At 40.8% G+C, this 22,095-nt stretch overlaps 1 long non-coding RNA gene across 5 annotated transcripts in view; it reads right to left on the minus strand.

Annotated features, from left to right (window-relative positions):
- The window catches only part of LOC125485651, a 37,353-nt gene that overhangs the window by 12,857 nt on the left and 2,401 nt on the right, over window positions 1-22,095 (minus strand). The window contains exons 2-4 of one of the 5 annotated variants that reach the window (XR_007264362.1): window positions 20,493-20,590; window positions 18,230-18,333; window positions 13,787-13,891 (exon numbers count right to left, since the gene is read on the minus strand). This is a non-coding gene — a long non-coding RNA (uncharacterized LOC125485651). Of the gene's footprint in view, window positions 1-9,661; window positions 10,406-13,786; window positions 13,892-18,229; window positions 20,198-20,492; window positions 20,591-22,095 lie in introns of those variants that run through there. The other 4 variants (XR_007264361.1, XR_007264364.1, XR_007264363.1 and 1 more) reach the window with 4 other exon arrangements.

A 22,095-nucleotide genomic window follows, 5' to 3' on the forward strand; every position in this document is an offset into this window, starting at 1 on the left:
GCAGCGTAGGAGCTTGAGAGGTGACCTATTAGAGGTTTATAAAATCATGATAGGTATAGATAGGGGTAATGGTGGTTGTCTTTTCCCTAGGATGGGGGATTTCAAGGCGAAGGGCATAATTTTAAAGTGAGAGCAGAGAAACTTTAAAAAGACGAGGGACAATTTTCTTTACATAGAGGGTGGTTTGTGTGTGAAATGAACTTCCTGAGGAAGTGGTAGATGTGGGCACAGTTACAACATTTAAAAATCACTTAGATAAGTTTACGAATAGGAAAGGTTTGGAGGGATATGGGCCCGGAGCAGGCAGGTGGGACCAGTTTAGTTTGGGATTATGGTCAGCATGGACTGGTTGGACCGAGGGGTCTGTTTCCATGCTGTATGACTCTATGTTAACCCGACACTCAGGAACTATTAGAAGGATTGGACAGAGTCAAATGGATTTAGGAAAAGGAAATCATGTTGACAAACCTGTGAGATTTTCTTTTGAGGGTGTAATCAGCAGAATAAATAAAGAGAAACCATTGGATGTGGTACATTTGGACTTGAGAAGGTTTTTGATAAGACTCCACTCAACATATGGCAAGCAAAATTACAGCAAGATACTGTATGCGAAATACTGGCATGGATTGAATTAAAAAAAATCAAATTCTTGGTATTTCTGCAGGGGATAGGAGCATGGACGTTTTATGGAATACAGAAAAGACAAATTCCTTTACTATGTAAAAACTGAAAGGATTGTGGATGCCATAAATCAGGTACAAAAACAGAAGTTGCTGTAAAGCTCAGCAGGTCTAGCAGCATCTGTGAAGAAAACATCAGAGTTAATGTTTTGGGTCCAGTGACCCTTCCTCAGAAGGGTTCTGAGGAAGGGTCACCAGACCCAAAACGTTAACTCTGAATTTTTTTTCCTCAGAGATGCTGCCAGACCTGCTGAGCTTTTCCAGCAACTTCTGTTTTTATACCTTTACTATGTAAATCTTCTAATTATCACGAAGGACTGTGTGATCAAACCAGACACATCTATGAAAAAATGGAAGATGCCATCAGGGACCAACCTTGCGTGAATATAGATTTCAAGGGAGCAAAGATCAGTTGCTTGGGCCCCAGCTATTCACATTCTGGATCAATGATTTGGATGCAGAGACCAAATGTAATATTCATACGTTTGCTGATGATGCTAAACCAGTTAGGTAGAAGAACTGTGAAGGGAATCCAAGTAGACTTTAAGTGGATTTTGTCAGGCTTAGTGAGTGGGCAAGAACACAGCAAAAAAAAAAGTGTAAAAATATGAATTATCTACTTTGGCAGGAAAAGCAGAAATGCAAGTTAATTCTCCAATGGTGAATGATTGTGAAATATTGATGCCGAAATGGACTTGATTGTCCCTGTTCACAAGTTACTGAAAGCTAAATTTGCAGGTACAGTAAGCAATCAGGAAGACAAGTGGTACGTCCTCTTGCAATAAAAGCCGACATAAGTGCAGGAGTAAAGATAACTTGCCGCAATTGTATAGAGCCTTGGTGAGACTGCAGCTGAGTAGTGTGTGCAATTTGGTCTCTGTACCCAAGGGAGGATGTACTCACCATAGAGGGAATGCAACAAAGGCTCACTAGACTTAGTCCTGAGATGGTGGAATTATCCTGTGAGAAGAGATTGAGAGTTTGAGGATGGTGAGCTTGTATTCTCTCCAGTTTAGAAAAGTGAAACAAAGGTGATGTCATTGCAACATATAAACTTTTCACAGGATTCAACAGTGAATATGCAAGAAGTATGTTTTCCCCTCCCTGGGGAATATTGAACCAGGATAGATTGCCTCAGAATAAGCGCAGGCCACTTAAAACTAAGATGAGGAAGGATTTCCTAAGAGGGTGATGAATCTTTGGAAATCTCTACCACAGAGGCCAGTATATGCTCAATAATTGAGTATGTAAGAACAGAGATCAATAGGATTTTATATGATAAACACTCAAAGGCAATTAGGAATGTGCAAAAAATGCTGGCCTAGTCAGCAACACCCCCATTCCATGAGTGAATAAATTTAAAGATGATTTGGGGATCATGCAGGAAAATGGCAGTGTGATAGAAGGTCAGTCATTATTAAGTTGAAAACTGAGCAGGCATGAGGGGCTGAATGGTCTACTCAGGCTCCTATTTCCCAAACTCTGAGAATGGCTCAAATTCAGTTGAGTTAATGGACCAGATTGCTCTGTTCATACTCTGCTCCACCCTATGCCACTGACTTAAAGTACCAGTTGTACAGTGGTCTTCATTGAGGCTTAAACATGAAGGTTGAGCAACTGACCAAAGTGTTTAAAGACTGTGGAACAATATACATAACTTCATCGGGTCTAGGCCCGAAACGTCAGCCTTCCTGCTATGATGCTGCTTGGCCTGCTGTGTTCATCCAGCTCTGCACCTTGTTATCTCAGATTTTCCAGCATCTGCAGTTCCTACTACCTCTGATACACTTGGAGATATTTGACTTTACTAAGATGAGTCAGGACAGAATTGTAAAGGTAGATCATGTTTAAATAATGTAATTGATTTTTTTGATAAAGTAACAGAGAAAGTTGAAGAAGGGACTGTGGTAGATTTCAATAGAGATCTCAACAAAACATTCTGCAAAATATCACAATTAAAAGCTGGCTAACAAAACTGAGGTTTGTTGAAATAGAGGAATTAGTATGAGCTTGGATGAAAGAATATGCTTAAAAACAGAGAACAACAAGTAAAGGTAAATGGTTGTCTTTCAAACCGAAGGATGGTAGACCATCATGTTCCCCAAAGTTCAGTACAAGAGCTACTCCTTTATATATAAACAGTTGGATATTGGAAAACAGTGAAATTTCAAAACTTCCAATTTTGCTAAACTTGGAGATGTGACCGTCAGTGTGGATGATATCAGTTAACCACAATATATTAGGCAGCAGAAAAGGAAGACAAGCATCAAAAGAAATTTAATACAGAGAAGTGTGAAGTGATGCATTTTGGTAGGAATAGGGACAGTCAATTTAGCCTTGATAGCACAGTTTTAAAAGTATGCTGGGACAGAGGCATCTGGGGTTTTAAATACACAGATGTTTGAAGACAGCAGGATAAATTGAAAGTAGTTTACAAATTAAAAAAATAGGATTTTGTCCTACCTAAACAAAACGTATTAGTATTGCTCAAAAATAATATTTGTTGAAGCTTTTCATCTTTCATTCATCAGGACAATCAGGTGTGGTTGCGGCTATTTTCATCTTCATTGCACGCTTATTATTTACAGCATGATGAAAATCAACAGCAGTTGCTTCTTCAATCGTGAGTCACAGGCACAGCCTCCCCATTTTGGAGGACCCTCAAACATCATCATCACTACATGGTAGTCCTCCCTGCCACCCACAGGCTTTGCACTTTTACGGGTCCCCACTCAACCCATCTATGTCCTCACCTGCCAGCTTTACCCTCCCAGGCCCAGGCATGTCAAGTAAAATATGCCAGGCTGAGCAGTGCATTGCCTCCCATGGTGGCCACAATGCTACTTACTGTTGACAATATACTGTCCTGCATGACCTATTTCCCTCCCATGTCCTATCCCTCCATTTTATGTATCAAATTGTGATGCCATCCAAGTATTGTCATCCCCTCTGCATCCCAGCATTCTGACTCTAATCCCTGTAATTAACTTGCCCAGTTTTCCTCCTGCAGCAGACCTCGATAAACCTACTTGATCTTTAGTGCACAACTCCTCAAGAATGATCGTGGCCCACACATAGCTGAACAGCTCTGAACAATGAGTGACTAGATCCCGGACTGATAATATATACAGCTCTCTGACCGACTTCCTGCAACTCCCCGGATGGCTGACCAGGAACCACTCCCTGGATTGCAGCGATATGGACCCCAGATCTAGATAGTCCTAACTGGCCGACTGACTGTACACAAGTTCCAGTGTTGATATCGGATGCTGTCCTTAACTTACTGTGCTAAGACTGAATGTGGTGCCCTGGACTTGACTGAGGAGAATTCTTCTGAAACATGGCTGTTTGCTTGCAACACATGCAGTGTGTTTACCGCCTAAGTCGTTGGTATATGGTGCAGGTGAGACATTGACATAGCACTGTGCCATATAGAAACACGTCCATCCCCTTGTCCGATGACTGTGGACCAGCAGAACAAACTGCCTGGTTTTCAGCGTGCACTAAACTGCAGGACTGTTGCAAGCCTTTAAAGTTCAGCTGAGGAGGGAAAAGCACCGAAAGGAAACACAAAGCAAGGCAGGGAGATACTGTGAACACTGGGTAGGTGCTAAGTCAGTGAGCATTAAGACAGCAGCCCTGAGATGCTGCCTGGTACAATCTGTAAGGTGAGTGCCTGTCCCTATATTCTTACAGCAGTATTCCAATGATTAGTGCCAGTGCACTCAGGTACAACGTGGCAGTGTAGAAACATACTGTAGTGGATTGAAGATGTGCCATGATGCAGAGAAGCTGGCATGAGTCAGATGCCAGTGTCTGTGGATCTGGGGTACGCAGTTGCTTCCCATGAAGTGTGTTCAGCTATGTTGGCGCTGGGTATCCAAGGAGGTAGTTCTGGAGGAGCACGCAGTAAGCTAGTGTTGGCAGGCAACCACTTGAATTTTCATGTCAGCTATTCTCAACATTTAGTTTCTTTCCAGCGGGTGTAAGTATAGGAGAGTGCACATTAATGTGACAAGATTAAGTAATAATGATGTGGTGATGAGTGATAAGCCCTGTTAGTATGCCTCTCATCTTGACATCCAGAAATTAGTTGGAAAATTGCACTTATCAGTTTCCTCATTGAAAACGGCCTCACACAACTGGTCATGAATTCTCCCAAATTTCTCACCATAGCCCATTACGTTCAGGATCTGTGAAGATTCCAGCCGTAGAGATGCTGATTTTGCATCACACCCAATCTGGTTTTAACTGAATTCACAGAAGGGTAGTTTCAATATTTCTGGAGACTGCATTAAGACAAAATTAATTGGTGATTCATCTGTTTGTTGCATGAAATCTTTGACAGTCATACCCAAGTTGCTATTTGACCTTCATGGCGCTAGGTTCTATTATTTCAATTCCAAAAGATTGGAGCATTTATTGTTTAAAGGAAACTTAAAAGAAGATGATGAAAGTATTTAGACATCATGGTTTACGATATTAACCAATGAACAATAACTGCACTAATGTGAAAATTTTCTGTCCTCCATTTTGATAAAACCAGTGATGCATTTCAGGTAAAACAATAATATTAAAGTTTGAAATAATATTAAAGTTTGGAATAATGACAAAACTTGTTCACTCAAAATAGATGTTTGAAATGCATGGCATTTCTGTTGAAATCTGTACAATAAAAGGTAGATTAATGTTCTTGTGTTGACACCCTAGGCTAGGATTAGTCAATATTGTTGTCTGAAATACCGTTACAAAGTCATATGCTTTCCTTTGACACAAAGAATTGTTTTGTTTCAATTTCAGAACGCAAGTGGTGATGATGCCATACATTCGTTGCCAGGTGACACTAAATTAGAAGATGCATTCAGGAAGATGGTAATAAAATATGGGAAGACGGTAATAAAATATGGGAAGACATTAACAGACTTGCAGAATCAGTGTAAATAGCACCATTATTTTCCTAATTATGCTCTCACAGAATCCAACATCTACCCGGTGTCATCTACCTCTCTGTCTCCATATCGGGCAACCACCTAGAAACCGATATTCATTTCAAGCCCACCGACTCCCACAGCTACCTAGAATACTCCTCCTCCCACCCACCTTCCTGCAAAAATGCTATCCCCTATTCCCAATTCCTTCGCCTCCGCCGCATCTGCTCCCAGGATGAGGCATTCCACTCCCGTACATCTCAGTTGTCCTCATTTTTCAAGGACCGTAACTTCCCCTCTTCGGTGGTCGAGAACGCCCTCAACCGTGTCTCCCACATCTCCCGCACCTCATCCCTCACACCCCGTCCACGCAATAAAAACCAAAAAAGAATCCCCCTCGTCCTCACGTACCACCCCACCAACCTCCGGATCCAACGCATCATCCTCCGACACTTCCGCCATCTGCAATCCGACCCCAGCACCAAAGACATCTTTCCCTCCCCACCTTTATCTGCTTTCCGGAGGGACAACTCTCTCCGTGACTCCCTTGTCCGCTCCACACTCCCCTCCAGCTCCACCACACCCGGCACTTTTCCCTGCAACCGCAGGAAGTGCTACACCTGCCCCCATACCTCCTCCCTCACCCCCATCCCAGGCCCCAAGAAGACTTTCCACATCAAGCAGATGTTCACCTGCACATCTGCCAATGTGGTATACTGCATCCGCTGTACCCGGTGTGGCTTCCTCTACATCGGGGAAACCAAGCGGAGACTCGGGGACCGCTTTGCAGAACACCTACGCTCGGTTCGCAACAAACAACTGCACCTCCCAGTCGCGAACCATTTCAACTCCCCCTCCCATTCCTCAGACGACATGTCCATCCTGGGCCTCCTGCAGTGCCACAACGATGCCACCCGAAGGTTGCAGGAACAGCAACTCATATTCCGCTTGGGAACCCTGCAGCCCAATGGTATCAATGTGGATTTCACAAGTTTCAAAATCTCCCCTCCCCCCACCGCATCCCAAAACCAGTCCAGCTCGTCCCTGCCTCCCTAACCTGTTCTTCCTCCCACCTATCCCCTCCTCCCACCTCAAGCCGCACCTCCATCTCCTACCGACCAACCTCATCCCGCCCCCTTGACCTGTCCATCCTCCCTGGACTGACCTATCCCCTTCCTAACTCCCTACCTACACTCACCTTTCCTGGCCCCATCCCCGCCTCTTCGACCTGTTTGTTTCCTCTCCTCTATCCCTCTTCTATCCGCCTCCCACTCTCTCCCTATTTATTTCAAAACCCCCTTCCCCTCCCCCTTTTCTGATGAAGAGTCTAGGCCCGAAACGTCAGCCTCTCTGCTCCTATGATGCTGCTTGGCCTGCTGTGTTCATCCAGCCCTGCACCTTGTTGTCTCTCATCTACCCGGTGTTACAGGGATTGGTTTGGAAATCCTTACCACTCAGTGCTGTCTCATCCCAATAACACATCAAACTCATAGTGCCTGCCCTCTTACAGGCTCTGTAGTGACAAAGTTGTGGCTGCCTGAGAGAGGGGTGATGGATTTGACTTTGTGGAGTTCAGGGACAGTTAGCTGGGCATGGATTGGGCAAATTCCTCTTCTCCCAACTATTTTTGCACTGGCACAGTGGTGCATGGGGACAGGAATGCTAGTGACACATTAACTATCATTCCCTGCCCCTACCAGTTCCCTGCCTCTTAGGTAAACAGCTTTTTATTCCTCCTATTCCTCAGACTCAGTCTGCATATGGGTGCTGTCTGCAGGCTCTGTCTCCTGAGGTTGCCTTGGACCCGTGTGACAGAATGCAAATGCTACAATGGTCCAGTAGTGGACCAATACGCTCATTTACCACAATATCTGATATTACTCCAGCATGCAACAATGAAAACAGCTACCAGCAACCTACTGGACTTGCAAGCTACACAAGGATCAGCTCACAACCATCACATTTTCCCACAGTGCAGACATAAAACAATTTTAAGTCACACCACCCGTGGAATACGTGTATTTCATAAATGTCAAATGTTCTTACTATCTTTAATTATAAGTAAGAAAGGTAAGACTGTTCAATGTTATACCAACATGAACTTATTTTCTTTTTCAGATACTAATTCACATCTACCAAATCCAGCCTTTCTAAATATAACATAAGCAATGTACTGCAGAAGCAGAAATCTAAAGATGGTAAAGAATAGTATAAAAGTAGAAACAGAAAATGTACACAGGTCAGACAATATGTAGGGAGAGAAACCATTTTCAATGTATAGTCATTCACCCTCAAAATCACTGTGACACCGATCCACTGACAATTTCCACAGCCATTGGCAGGGCTATTACCTTTCTAGAGATGGCTGCTATTGTATCTCTGGGGTACTGGTGTTGATATGGACTTCTGAAGTCTCATGAGTTCACACTACTCTTGAACACTGTTCTCATGCAGAACCACAGGAGTGGTTGAAGTGCTGCATATCTGGGAGAGGGCCTTGACATCATGGCAGAGGAACTTGCTATTCCCATTTACGATGGTACAGTATTCCTGCTTCTGCAATACACTGCATTAATACTCTTGCAAATGCCACACGACTGACTGCTGAAGTCCATAATGAGCACTGACTTCCAAAAAGCATGATACAATGTTTCACAAAGACTTGTGAGCAAATTTACAGCTGATGGAATAAAAAGGGTAGTAGCCAGATAGGTACAAAATTGGCTGAGTAGCAGGAAACGGAGAATGGTGGTTAATGGATGCTTTTCAGACTGGAGGAAGATTAGTAATGGAGTTTTCCTGGGGTTAGTACTGGGACCCATGTTCTTTCTGACGTAAATTAAGAACCTAAACCTTGGTATACAGGGTATAATTGCAAAATTTCAGATAATATGAAACTTGGCAGCATTATGAACTGGAGAAATGCAAGATAATGTAGAAGTTCACAAGGATGTAGACAAGTTTGTTGAATGAGTGAACAAGTGGCAGATGAAGTTCAATGTGGGTAAATGTGAAGTGATTAATTTTTGTATGAAGAACCTGGAGACACAATATAAAGTAGAGTACATTGCTAAAAAGGATTCAGGAGAAGAGGGACAAGTGTACACATGCATAAGTCATTGAAGATGGCAGGACAGGCTGAGTCATTAATAAAGCATGTGGTATCCCAGATCAAATAAAAACAAATTGTTAAACAAACTCAGCCAATCTGACAGAATTTGTGGAGATAGAAACAGAGTTAACATTAAGTCCAGTGACTCTTTTTCAGAACAATTTATGATGAGGTAAATTGGAATGAACAACTGACAGGCATAATGCAACAGTGGGGTGCTTTTAAAGAGAATGCAATTCAAGATGCCCATGAAGGAGAAAAAAGGACAACCAAACTCAGAGGTGTTGGATGATGAAAGAAGTAGAAAGTGCAGCAGAAAAAAGATGTGTACGTTAAGTGATAACCAAGCTGTATAAAGAAAGTCCAAAAGGGAAGTGGAAAAGGACATATGAAAAGCAAAGAGAACACCTGAAGTTAAAACATCAGCTGCCAGGACTATCTAAGGGAGGATGTTCTTGCTGTTGAGCGTGTGCAGCAAAGGCTTGCCAAATTAATTCAAGGGAGTGCACTATCATTCAAGGCTGGGAGATGTATATTGAGCAATTCACATGTACGTTTTCTGTTATGGTGCATTGGTCTGCTTAGAAAAGCACTGCATTTCACACATACAATGCTGTCCTAAATGACGTTCAAGCATTTCAGAGCAATTTAGCAGTCTTCATGTAATCTGAAACATTGAAGGATAATCAATAAAAGAAAGATCAAAAAGAGGTACCTTAGAATTCTTCTCATCCTGTCTATCATAAGACACTTCACTGCAAAACACTCAGAAAATATATGGTGACTGAAGCCTCAAGAGTGACTCGACCTTCGTTTCATGTGATGTTAGAGTCATGTCTCACTGGCAGCTATGTGTTCCCTATCAGACTGTAGGACATTTAATCTGCGAGGAATGCATAGATACTTGAAAGCGGGATCACCAGAAGATGTCAAACTTATGATCAGATGGTTAATAAAACATTTATTCAGCAACAGAGGAAGATAAGGACTGCAAAAATTACAAGATCCATTCGTGCCTTGCACTAGACAGCAGCTGTTTGCCATATAGCCAACAAAATGTTAAACCTTTAAATGAAGTTCAAATCCAGCTCATTCAACCTAGAAGCAGGTTTCAATTAGGTTCTCTCTAGCTTTTCAGGCTTGATGATTCATTGCTCTATTGCACACTGTTGGATGCTCCCCCCTAGTCAATGTCCTGATCCTCATTCTCAGATGATTTCTGTCAATCCCCCATTTCTTCTGCATTCAAAACATCATAACTTTGTTGGATCCGGTTAAGAAGGGCACAGCGTGCCAGAATGATGCAGCACTCCTTTTCTGAGCTATCGGAGCATTCCAGGTATCAAAACATGAACCTAAGGAAGCCTATGGTTCTTCTCTGGCCCTGAGGAGAAACATGAGCACTGATGTATCTTTATTCCATCACCGAGGGTTTTGTAACCGTTTCCAGAGCCTTATTGGGAGGGGCAGCCCTTATCTCCCAGCAGCCACCATGATGGCCTGAGGACCTTGGTAGGAGGCAAGAACCCGAGTATGTACACATCATAGCAGCTCCCAGGATATCTTGTACTGAGTTAGCTGATGCTATTGTAATTGCTGTTTCCTTCACCACTGTCTTAGTATTTCATGCAACTCCAGAAGGTCTCCAGCCACAACAATGTCTGTGTCAGTTTTGAGCAGATAATCTTTGAAGAAAGTCAGAAAAAGGACACCATTCAGTAACAGTAATCCTGAGTCCTAACTTCAATCACAATGAAGCAAGGCAATAAATGCCTCAATAAGAGTTTTGAGGTAATTCAAATGTATTGATTCAAATGTACATTGCACAATGTGTTCATTCTATACTGGGTTTGAAATTCTGGAAGTAAGCCACTACAATAGACACCGGTCCCAAAAGAGGCAGCCTTACTCACACATACCATCTCCTTGTTTCCACAGAATTCAGCGTGTCAATGTTGCAGCTCCGAAGCATTGTCTTTTATTGAGATATAGAATGTGTTATCGAAATGCTAAACTCAGATTGTGCTTTTAGGTTAGCATATGATCACATTTACTTAACCTGGCACGACAAGAAAGCAATTTGTGCAAACAATGTAATGGTCATGATTGTTTTAGGCCACAATTGGCAGTGTGCATTCCTGGAGAATGAATGACTGGCTGATGAAGTACAATTTGATGCTGGGTGAGCAGCATTACTAAATCAGTGCATGCATAATTAGGGGCTCACATTCAAACAATTTTATACCATCCCTGAAAAGTAACTTACTCTACCCACTGTGCATGCAGTTGCAGCCCATTTGCTCACTCTTGTGCAGCTGACTTGTGATTAATGATGGCGAAGTTTCAACGTATGTATTTTTGAGTGATTTGCAGGCTCTGCTTAAGGTGTAGGATGATGTTGAATCCTCCATGTTTTCTTTTGTCTTTCTGTCCATGCATCTCCAATGACTTTTCAGCATTCCCCCATTTATACTCTGCCCCATTATATAACATGTCTCTCATTGACCCCTAAATTCCATGGCTTTGCAGATTATCATGCCCTCCTCAGCTCTCTACATTCCACGTGTAGACGCCAGTGTGATACTGACTTATAAAAACTCCTCCCCTCGGAACGTCCCATCCCCTTTTGTGAGCTATAACACCCTGCCGTTCTATCCCGAATTTCCCACTTCCATGCTAATCATTCCCATGGCGACTCAGTCCAACAAATACCATGAGTTTTCTACTTTTCCAGGACTCCATTGACTACCTCCTGACCAAATCCTCATGACTACTCTCCCTTGACTTTCAGAAATTGCCATTTGGTTGAAGCATATGCAGAATTCAGCTGCTTAGGTTGCTGGTAAATGCTGCAGGTGTAACACTGATTGATTTATTGTTGTCACAAATACCGAGATAATGAAATGTATTGTTTTGCATGCTATACAGACAGATCATACCACACAAAATGCATCAGGGGAGCACAACAGAATGCAGAATAGTGTTACAGCCACAGAGAAAGTACAGAGAGGGCAATCACAATTAACATTTTTGAGATCCGTTCAAAAGTCTGATAACAGCAGGGAAGCTATTCTCGAAACTATTCGTATGCATATTCAAACTTTTATATCATGCCAATTTGCAATATAACAAGGACAGAGAAGGGAGGCGCAGAGAACCCAAGATTTTCTGCCTTTTGCTCTACAAATAGAAATTTACACAACTTAATGCAGCTTAACAACCAACTTCCTAAGTCACAAAAAATCTATACAGTTTTACTCCGAGCAAAAGCTTGCTTACTTGGTGATAACAGAGACACAGACTTAACTTTTTGCCACTCTCCTGTTGTATAAATACCTTGTGATTAAATGTAAGTAGGTGGTGATTCATTTCAACCACTATTAATAGGCGCAGAATGAAACTCGAGTGGTCGGGCTTGGAGCTTTCTGCTTGTAATGTGCAAATCTTTATAAAAGTGTGTGAAGATTGGCCTAAGTTCTATTCCTCATCAGCTGGCTTTTGGAGAAGTCCCTAGAACACATTTCCACCATTTTTTACAATAAAATTATAAGAAGTTGAAAATATGCTTGATTTTAGACGAACAATTTTAACAATTCTACTTTAAAATCAATAGTGAGAAAACCACTACACTATCAACTTGTTAGTGGTATGGGCTCAGTTAGCTGTATGGCTGGTTTGTGATGCAGAATAATGGGAACAATATGGCTTCAATTCCCGCACCAGCTTAGGTTACCATAAAGGACTCCTCTTCTCATTTCTCTCCCCTTGCCCAAGGTGTGGTGACACTCAGGTTAACAACCACCAGCTGTCTCTGTCCAAGGAGAAAGCAGGCCTACGGACTAGTAGCTTTATAGCAACTTTACTTTTTACGAGCTTAAGGACGACTTATAACTTTAAGTTTAATGTTTATTCCACATTAAGTGTTAAGAAGAAGGTAGATGGTTTTAGTTAAGTTTGTTTTGTTTTGAGGAGCTTTTAGAGATTTGGTGTTGGGGAGTGTGGAGGGCTTGTTTGTTTGGATGCATTTTTAATTGGGCTTTACAATGCTTGCAGTGAAGAAATACAGCTTAACAGATGAGTGCATTAAAAACAGATGAAAGCTATGCTATTGCCTGGTGACATGGGTCCAGGGACACACAGAGACAAAAATCTAGAAGTCAGTCAACTGCTCAGTGGGTCCATGCCAGAGAAAGACTGCTGGAACCTGTGTTTAAGAAACTCATGTCTGTTTTGAAATTAAATTACAGGCAGTCCTTGGGATGCAAATGGGCTCTATTCTTGAGTCTCTTCGCTAGTCGATTTATTTACATGTTGGAAAACAATGCAGGACAAAATAAAACAGCCATAAGTATGAGGAAATGCTCACGCCTGATCTTTAGACTTAATATTAATATGCCCCTGAATGGGATTGCGTTCCTAAGTGCAAAGCATTCACAAGTCGGGAACTCACTGTCATAGTGAATTTAGTTTGTTTTAGGTATCTCAGGGAGACACACCAACTGAAGCAAAAAAAGGCACCTGGTGAATGTGCAGAAATATGCTGGAGGAAAACAGGTTTCAACTATGCGATAAAAAATCTTGTTATAGAGATCATAGCAATTCTTCGCTGGAGTTTTTGATGGCTGTTCAGATATTGCTGGGATAAAATGAATAGCGTAAATCAGTAATGAAATACTTCCAACCTTTTTATTCAGTGTAATAATGTTCATGACTTGCACATTTAGTAAATATTTTACTTGGTACTAAATATACAGTGGCAGACTCCTGTGAATGCATTTAGTCACAGACCACCACTTGAAAAGCATTTGCCTCTCAAGCCAGGTTTCACTCAGTGGTCTGACTTGTCCAGTATTTAACATCAGCTGGGATCATAACAAAGTGCCTTTAATAGCGTTGATATTCAGTAGCATTTCTGAACGACACAGTATCAACTCAAAAGGTTTTTGCAGGTTGATATGCAATATCAAAAACTAGCAGTTTTGCTACATTAGTTGGCAATCCCAATTCTTCAAATAAATTTACAGTATTAATATTTGGACCCAGAAGCATTCAAACTGTTATTGTACCTGTTATTTGACTTTTATGATCCTTCAGTTCCTGATTCTCAACCCATTGGCTTCCATGTTTCGTATAAGTGGGGACTTCACAGTTTTTGGGGCTAAGTGCTATCTCTGTTGAAATCAGAAAAAACACTAGTAAAAATTCACATTAATCACCTATTCAACCTTAACTGTTGAGGAGGGTCCCGGAACTTTAAATTTAAGGTTTTAAGGATAACTTCATTAGATTAGTAGACCAGATCAAACAGATGCCTTTATTTCAAAGAACTGTTCGATTCACTCACTACACAGGTGACCTGGTAAGTTACAGGTTTATCCTAAGAGGTAATGATACAGTTAGTTATAAACACCTGAATTTCCAATAATACGTATGTAGCTGTAACCAAGATCTGATCACAGAAACTCAATATTCAATTTTCCAATGATAGCAATCTAGATAATCACATAATATGCTGAATTACAATTTCATAGATTCATGATATAAGAACATAAGAACTAAGAGCAGGCGTAGGCCATCTGGCCCCTCGAGCCTGCCCCGCCATTTAATAAGATCATGGCTGATCTTTTTGAGACTCAGCTCCACTTACCCGCCTGCACACCATAACCCTTAATTCCTTTACTGTTCAAAAATTTATCTAGCCTTGCCTTAAACACATTCAGCGAGGTAGCTTCAACCGCTTCACTGGGCAGGGAATTCCACAGATTTACAACCCTTTGGGTGAAGAAGTTCCTCCTGAACCCAGTCCTACATCTGCTTCCCTTTATTTTGAGGCGCTGCCCTCTAGTCCTAGTTTCACCTGCTAGCGGAAACAACCTCCCTGCCTCCACTTTATCTATTCCCTTCATAATCTTATATGTTTCTATAAGATCTCCCCTCATTTTTCTGAATTCCAATGAGTATAATCCCAGTCTACTCAGTCTCTCCTCATAATCCAACCCTCTGAACTCTGGAATCAACCGAGTGAATCTCCTCTGCACCCCCTCCAGTGCTAGTATATCTCTTCTCAAGTAAGGAGACCAAAACTGCACACAGTACTCCAGGTGTGGCCTCACTAGGACCCTATACAGCTGCAGCATAGCCTCCCAGTTTTTAAACTCCATCCCTTGAGCAATGGCAGACAAAATTCTATTTGCCTTTTTAATCACCTGCTGCACCTGCAATCTCACCTTCAGCGATTCATGCACAAGGACACCCAAGTCCCTCTGCACAGCAGCGTGCTGCAATTTTTTACCATTTAAAACATAGTCCATTTTGCTGTTATTCCTACCAAAATGGATGACCTCACACTTATCAACATTGTACTCCATCTGCCAGACCTTTGCCTACTCACTTAGACTATCTATATCCCTCTGCAGAATTTCAGTGTCCTCTGCACACTTTGCTCTACCACTCACCTTAGTGTCATCTGCAAATTTTGACACACTACACTTAGTCCCCAACTCCAAATCATGTACGTAAATTGTAAACAATTGCAGTCCCAACTCTGATCCCTGAGGCACACCACTAGCCACTGACCGCCAACCAAAAAAACACCCATTTACCCCTACCCTTTGCTTTCTACTGATCTACCAATTCTCTATCCATGCCAATACATTACCTGTAATACCGTGCAACTTGATCTTATGTAGCAGCCTTTGGTGCGGCACCTTGTCAAATGCCTTCTGGAAATCCAGATACACCACATCCACAGGTTCCCCATTGTCCACCATGCAAGTAATGTCCTCAAAGAATTCCACCAAATTAGTTAAACATGACCTACCCTTCATGAACCCATGCTGGGTGTTCCCAATGGGACAATTTATATCCATTGAGATCATTTATATATCATTGAGATCATACCCAGGCATTGTTTGTTTTGGAGTGATACTGTGAAATGTGGCGCAATTCATAACCCATTCTAAAGTCTTCCCTACACAACAGGACTCAAGATTTGTGGAACAACTTTTGAGCCTCAAGGTCAACTAATTAAAAATAACCTTCTGCTTTTATTGACACCCTTGAACATTTAAATGCCACTAATAAATACCAGTTTGATCACAGAAATGATCAGAATATACCTATACATTCCTGCATATCCAAGCCTGATCTCATTTTCAGAGCAATGGACAAAGAAAAAAGACACAATGAGGTCTACGTCAACTGATGCTGACAGAAGGTAGGTAGATGGATTATTGGATCTATTTTCTAAGTGCAGTATTCAACACATGAAGTACATAAATTTATTAGAAACAAACCGCATGCTGCTCTAAAACTGCACCATAATGATCGATTGTAAGGGGAAAACATCAATCATGAATGCACCAGTGAAACGGAGACTTCAGCAAAACATCTTCAAGCATTACCTTTGTTGAGAAAGGAAACTCAAACTCATTTCCACCTGGTCTTTATAGCTTAATACAAGTGCTGAAAATATGGGGAATGGGAGGGAAGTCACAATTTGTAAACCAACATTAGATTTAAACTTTGATTTCTCCAAAGCTGGAAATGCTGAGAAACTGAACTACCTGTCCATCCTTCAAGATTATGTATCCCATCAGGGTGTGGTGCTTTGTTTCCCTTCAGGCTAACATACCAACTTCAAAAACCATCTCTTTTCTAACAACCTCCTGAATAAACACCAACTTGAAGTACTTATTCAATATCTATCCCAGTTTATGATCTTAGTCTGAATTGTTATTCTCTCATCGCACGGATCCTATCTTGAATTAACAATTCAAATTTACCGATTAACTTTATAAGTGTATGTTCCTTTCAATTATTCCCCTCATACACCCTCCTAGCCTCCATATCTTAACTGGTTGTTATTTCCTCATTCTAAAAACCCTCAAAAGGCCCCAATTTTAATTAGTTTCTAACTTCTATTTATCACTGGGATCTTGAAGCTAACAGTTTAGCAAACTGCTTAACCTGAAAGCAGCAGAAACTGTACACTAAATATTGTGCCAACAAAAGTGTATCACATGAACGACTGACATTTTTCCTCCCCACAATTTAAAGGTTACTCCACTGAGCCATATTAATTGTAAGGGCATACTTTGAAATGTACCAATTGATGCAAACGCACCAACAGCATTTTCTTAAGGAAACTGATACGATAATCTTGGGCAATGAAAAACTCCTAAAATGGGATGAACTGACCAGAAGTCATAAATTTCTCGGTAAATAATTAAAAGTTAGCTACGAGTCATATCGAACTCTAAATATTAACTCTGTTTCTCTCTCCACAGAAGCCAGAGATGGGGCGGCATGGTGGCACAGTGGTTAGCATTGCTGCCTCACAGCACCAGGTACCTGGGTTCGATTCCACCCTCGGACCACTGTCTGTGTGAAGTTTGCTCCGGGTGGTCTGGTTTCCTGCCACAGTCCAAAGATATGCAGGCTAGCTGGATTGGCCATGTTAAATTGCCCGAAGTGTTCAGGGATGTGTAGATTAGGTGGGTTATAGGGGGATGGGTCTGTGTGGGATGCTCTGAGGGTCGGTGTGGACTTGTTGGGCCAAAGGGCCTGTTTCCACACTGTAAGGATTCTATGATTCTATGATCTATGAGATGAGTTTCTCCAGAATTTTCTGTATTTGTTAAAGGTTAATGCAGAACTAATCAAATACAACCTTTTAACATTCCCATTGAGCGCATATAAAAACGTCAACACAGTCAGTTATGCAATAATTATCTGGTGTATTCTGGCATCTTCAAGGGGAGGTAACAGCCTTGTGGTATTATCATTGGACTGTTAGTCCTTAGAATCCCCACAGTGAGGAAACAGGCCATTCGGCCCGAGTCCACACCAACCCTCTGAAGAGCATCCCACCCAGACCCTTCACCCTGTAACCCTGCATTTCCCATGGTTAACACATCTAGACTATCCATCCCTGACTATTTTGGGTAATTTAGCGTGGCCAATCACCTCACTTGCACATCTTTGGACTGTGGGAGGAAACCAGAGAACCTGGCAGAAACCTTTGCAGACATGGAGAGAACATGCAAACTCCACACAAACAGTCGCTTGAGAGCGGAATCGAACCCAGGTCTCGGACACTGTGAGGCAGGAGTGCTAACCACTGAGCCACGATGCCACCCTCAGAATCGAGAACCCCAGGTAATGTTCGTGAGACCCAGCCACGGCAGTTGGTGGAATTTGAATTCAACAAAAATCTGGAATTAAAAATCTAACGGTGACAACAAATCCATTGTTGATTGCTGGAAAAACCTAGCCATGATCTCATTGAATAGCAAGGTAGAATTTATGGGCTTAACGGCCAACTTTTGCTCCTAGCTGATAGTTTTATTTACCTCTGGGATATGAGATTTAGCAAGTACAAAGTCCATGATTGATAAGCATCAGTGTAAAAGTGCCTTCAACACAAAAACATAACTTATAATATTTATTTTATCTTAAAAATTGGTTATTAATGCTGATTCAGAAAAACATCTCAAAATATAACTTACGTGTTCAATCCTGATTCCAGGCATGGCAGGTGATCGACTCAAACAAGAACTGATGGCAAGACATACATTCTAGTGTTAAAATTTTCATATGACAGTCACAGAACCTGTAAGGTTTATAGAGAGTGAAATAACATTTCCGTTTTGAACATAAACCTACTCTAAGAAACGAATGCTGCTCATATGAAACGGTAATAACTAATGTGTATTTAAATAACCTGTGCCAAATTTTTGAAATGAGGATTGTCACACTTTGCATAAAACATCACCTGTGGCTCAAGACCAACAGTATATTAGTAAACAGTATTGACCATAAAGGAAGAGATTTTATTAAAATCCAAGCAAGTGAAAAACAACAGTTATTGTTGCACTTCACATTAAATGAAAACTCTAACGGTACCCCTTTGAATACATATGTATTAGCTACTTTCATTTGGGAGGAGGCAATCTTCAGTGTTCAAGAATTTCTCAAAAAACGCATGATGCATATTTCTAGTTTAGACCAGTAACTATCACCCAAAAGTACTTTATTGGGTGTGAAACACTTTGGAACTTCCTGAAGGTCCACGACTCTAGGCTACAGTCAAACAGGTTTATTTGAAATCACCAGCTTTCAGAGCGCAGCTCCTTTGACTCCATCTGACAAAGGAGCTACGGTCCAAAAGCTTGCAATTTCAAATAAACCTGTTGTTGGACTATAACCCGGTGTTGTGTAACTTCGGATCTTGTCCACCCCAGTCCAACATCAGCACCTCCACATCAGAACTTCCTGAGGGTCAGCTAAAGCATTGTATATATTGCTTTCACGTCTGTAGCTGAATAGCAGCTCAAAATGCCTCCGGTAATATCATTAACTAACTAAAGGGGAACAAAACATATTCATTACAGAAGTGCACCTAGTGAACATTCTGCACCTTTACCAAAATTCTTAAAGCTTGAGATCACATCACTGGAAAAATAGGTATGAGCTTGTGTTTTAATCATTGCATTCAAAAGGTGGGTACTCTGGAATGGTTAACTTTAATTGTTCCAGAGCTATTGGCCACAAGCCCCTTTACAGCTTAAATGAATCACAAAGAATTCAAACATTTTTTCTTGTGAATACCAAAATGTTTTTGATTACTACATACCAACCATTTCACACAAGCACATGAATGTAGATGTTTAAAAGTTAATCACATTTTAGGAGTATTTCCACTGCCCATTGGTCTCAAAGTTTGAAAAATAGTTCTACTTACAAAACTTATACAGGTTTTTTCAATGAAATAATAACCTAACTCCCTCTGAAATTGAAGACAGCCTGTTTCATGCATTATGAAGCAGTGCGGAGCAAAATCATTTTAAGAGTTGTTTATGTGCAATGCCTTCTGATCAACTGAATCAATCTGCTATACACCTGACTGAGGGTCAAATCAAGTTTACTGAAGGTCATTGAGCACTAATACAATAGGGTGCAGCGTGGGTGCAGACGAACAACTATCAATTGCTTAGTTTACCTCAACAGTTCAAACTTAAACGTAAGTAGGCAGCCACAATTAGGAACATTTCACTCTCCATATCACACCTCAAATTTTTGTCAAGTTTTGATGAAGTATTTCCATTATACTTGTACCATTTTACTGTATCAACTGGAATATATTTTAATGCAAAGCAACAAGAGACTGACTGTTCCATATTTAGGCAAATGCCGTAACTAAATATTCCGTTTTGTCAGAGAAGGTATAATAAAGACACATACTGTGTATCTGGGAACCATCTCAGCTATTGTCCAAAGTTCAAAGGAAGGTGCCAAAAAAACTTCAACTTCTTGCCAAATGAGAAATGTGGCAGCATTGAGTTATTCATTTAATTACAGAAGCATGTTATTATTACTGGCTATAAAGGACATCATCCAAATATTTGTTAATTATTTTTAGAGCAATCCTAATTATATTGTGTGCAGCAATTTCACTATGTCCAATTTTTCACGATTTCAAAAATTCCCAAGTAAAATAAATTTACTGGACTTCTTATCGTTAATGAAGTTACCTTTTTAATGAAGTTCAACTCAAGCACTCAGCTAAAAAAATTAATTTTCAAATCAAGACAAATCTACTGATTTCCCAATTAATAATGACAGACAATAAAGGAGATTTGAGGTTGCCTGCATTAACAGAATACATTCCATTTGAGATGCCAAATTCAAGCAACTGCTTTAGTATTGTAAGTACATTGTGACACAAATATTAATACTTATTGTTATGAATCATTACTATATTTTTCTTACCTAATACAGAATCTTCAAGAATTTGGAACAATGGACATTTTTCACTGCAGAATACATTAAAATATTCTACACACCAGTCATTGAAGTTAATTCTTCATCTACAGCATCAGAACATTAGGATTGTTAGTGACAAACTGAACCTTAACACTTAGGTTAGACACATTTGGCACTGAATCTTACTTGAAAAGGTAACTGACATGCTGATTGGCAAAACCACATAAACAGAAACCTCACATTCTGCCAGCTAGCTAGCATAAACACTTCCAATCAAACTGTTCGGTGGTTTAACTTACCAATATTGCCATGGACAGATGCATCTGCAGCTGGCAGACTGACTAAGATGAGGTCAAGAATGTTTTTTCCTCTTGTTGGTTCCCTCACCACCTGCTGCTCACCCTAACTAGCTGCTATGACTCTCAGTACCCGACCAGCATGATTAGTAGTACTGCTGCTGTGCCACTCTTGGTGGTGGGCATTGAAATCCCACAGCCAGAGTACATTTTGTGTCCTTTCCATCCTCAGTGCTTCCTCCAAGTGTTGTTCAAATTAAAAATTCACATACCTATAACATTCTACTGACAGAAACAGTGCTAAACCCAAATCTCTTGTGCAGGGTTTGACACTTCCAAAAATTGTGAGCTAATGGCAATTGCTCTTCCCAAAGTTCCGGCCTTTCATTGGTAAGTATTAACTGTTACGTCAAATGATTCAAGAAAATAGTGGGATTTGTCCTGCATCTTATTGGGACATAATCACATAGTCTGTCTACAATTAATATTCAAAGCCAAAAACATTTTGCAATATTGTTTTTCCAACTACATAAACATGATTCTCGCCAGCAGTACTTTAATAGCAAGATGAAATGCATTAAAAGGCCTTTGACAGCAAACTACTAATAGGCTATTTGGAATCAACTCGTATTTTCAAACGATTAAAAATGTTGAAGTAGATGGATTACAATATAATTTTTGACTGAGCACAGACACAGGTGTGGGAAGGAAAGAATTTGAATTTGTAAAGTGCTTTTTGCATGTCTGGGTGTTCTAAAGTGCATTACAGCCAATGAATTACTTCCACAATGCCCTCACTATTGTTTTAGTCAATAAAGGCACAGCTTGCAAGCAACAAGATTCCACAAACAACATTGAGATAAATCACTGGTTTATCTACTTTTATGCAATTTGAGGGATGAATACTGATTAGGATAGCTCTAGAACATCTAGATCTTGACAAATGCCCCTGTTATATTCTGGAAAGCCAGTTGGTCAAGGTAGCATCAGAGCAAATCTTCCACAGTTTTAAGTATCTACCTACAGTTTCACATTACATACGTACACCTTCTTTTAGTCTTTGTCTATTCTACAGAACACAACATAAGAAATAGGAACAGGAGTAGGCCATTTTCTCCGCCATTCAATAAGATCATGGCTGATCTTTTCATGCACTGAGTTCCACCAACCTGCCAGCTCACCATAACCCTTAATTCCCTTACTATTCAAAAATCTATCTTTGCCCTAACTGCTTCACTGAGCAGTGAATTCCACAGGTTCACTACCCTTTGGGTGAAGACGTTCTTCCTCAATTCATTCATAAATATGTGCCC

The sequence above is a fragment of the Rhincodon typus genome, chromosome 21 (genome assembly GCF_021869965.1).
Source record: "Rhincodon typus isolate 14 chromosome 21, sRhiTyp1.1, whole genome shotgun sequence".
Lineage (NCBI taxonomy): Eukaryota > Metazoa > Chordata > Chondrichthyes > Orectolobiformes > Rhincodontidae > Rhincodon > Rhincodon typus.